This window comes from Chrysochloris asiatica, unplaced genomic scaffold, assembly GCF_000296735.1.
Source record: "Chrysochloris asiatica unplaced genomic scaffold, ChrAsi1.0 scaffold00585, whole genome shotgun sequence".
In the NCBI taxonomy this organism is placed as follows: domain Eukaryota; kingdom Metazoa; phylum Chordata; class Mammalia; order Afrosoricida; family Chrysochloridae; genus Chrysochloris; species Chrysochloris asiatica.
In genome coordinates, this window is record NW_006409103.1 from 72239 (window position 1) to 74418 (window position 2180).

Consider the following 2180-nt stretch of genomic DNA (forward strand, 5'->3'; position numbering starts at 1 on the left):
CAAAGAAGGGTGGCCCAAGGGAATATGGAAAGAATCAAACAATATCAAAAATATCATATGCAAGTAAATTTTTGCTAAAGATAACTTAAAAATGGTTGCATATTACAAGGACAGGGAACTGCAAAAAATTTCAAGCTGAATTTAGATGAAGACATGGAACAAGGGATATAATTGTTGATATCAAATGGAACTTGGCTGAAAGTAGAATATACGAGAAAGATGTTTACTTTACTTTATTGTCTGTGCAAGAGCTTTTAACTTATGTAAACTATAGAAAACTGTGGAAAATATTGTAAATAATGGATATTCCAAAACTCTTAATTATACTCATGAGGAACCTGCACACGGAGCAAGAGGCAGTTGATAGAACAGAGCAAAGGGATACGGAATGATTTAAAATCAGGAAAGGTATGTGCCAGGGTTGTGTGCTTTCACCATATTTATTTAATATGTATGCTGAGCAAATAATCCAAGAAGCTGAATTATATGAAGAATATCACATCAGGATAGGAGGAAGACATCCAGAGATATGCAGATGATGCAACTTTGCTTGGTGGAGTGAAGAGGACTTAAAATACTTACTGAGGAAGATCAACAATGACATCTTTCAGCATGGATTGCAGCTCAATGTAAAGAAACCCCAAACCTCAAAACTGAGCAAAAAAAAAAAAAAAAAAAAAATAGCATCATGATAAATGGAGAAATTACTGAAGTATTCAAAGATTTCATTTTGCTTGGATTAACAATCAACACTCAAGGAAGTAGCAGTCAAGAAAACAAATGAGGTATTGTACTGGGCAAATCTTTTGTAAAAAGCTCTTTAAAGTATTGAAAAGCAAAAATGTCAGTTTGAGGACAAAGTTATGCCTGACCCAAGTGATTGTGTTTTCAATAGTCTCATATGCATGTGAAAGTTGAAAAATGAATTAGCAAGACTGTAAAAGACTGATGCATTTGAATTACGGTACTGGAGAAGAATACTAAAAGTACCATGGATTTCCAGAAAAGCAACAAATCTGTCTTGGAAGACGTACAAATAGAATGCTCCTTAGAAGCTAGCATGGCATGACTTTGTCTCTTATACTTCAGACATTTTATCAGTCCCTGGATAGCAACATCATGCTTGGTAAAGTGAGAGTCAGCAAAAGAGAAGAAGACCCCCAACAAGTCTGGCTGACATTTTGTAGCAAGAATAGGCTCAAACATAACATTTGTGAGGATGGTGCACTGTTTTGTTCAACATAGTGTTGACTCTATGGTACCTAACAACAACTACATTTTTTAAAATAATAATATTTTCTAAATTATTATACCAATTTTTGGACTTTAATTGAGTGTTGTTTAATCAAATATTGTGCTATATATGGGGAAATCACATAAGTTCCCGATTCTGTCCCATTCCCTTTACTCTCTACATCACATTACTTCCTAGTCCAAGTTACCTCCTATACAGAGTTTTGCTCCTTTCTTCAGAGCAAGTTGGACATCCTTGTTCCTCAGACTATAGACTAGAGGATTGAGAAGGGGTGTGAGCACTGTGTAGAGAAGAGAAAAAATCTTGTTCAGATTTATTGTTGTTCCTGATTGAGGTGTCATGTATACCACAACCATGGTTCCGTAAAACACACTCACAACAATCAAATGGGAGGAGCAGGTGGAAAAGGCTCTGTATCTCCCTGCAGAAGAAGAAATCTTTAAAATGGAGGATATAATGCAACCATAAGACAACAAGGTCCAAATGAAAGGAGACAAGGATAGGAATGATGAAGCAAAGGCCACTTTCTCTACTACTTTAGTGTCTGTGCAGGAGAGTTTCACAACTGGGAAGAAATCACAAAAGAAATGGTCTATTATGTGGGGACCACAGAAGGTTAATGTGGCAAGCAAAATTAACATGGATCCCAGGAAGATAAAACCACCAATCCATGATGCAAATGTCAGTTTGACACAAGCTCTGCTGTCCATAAGCACTGGATATCTCAGGGGCCAACAGATTGCCAAGTAGCGATCATAGGACATGACAGCCAGGAGAAAACACTCTACAGTAAGCAAAGCCCCAACAGCAAAAAGTTGCATAACACAGGCAGTAAAGGAGATAGTGATACCACCTGCTAAGATCTCTCTCAAAAGCTGTGGTGCAATGCTGCTTGTGTATCCAACATCCACACAAGACAAGTGGC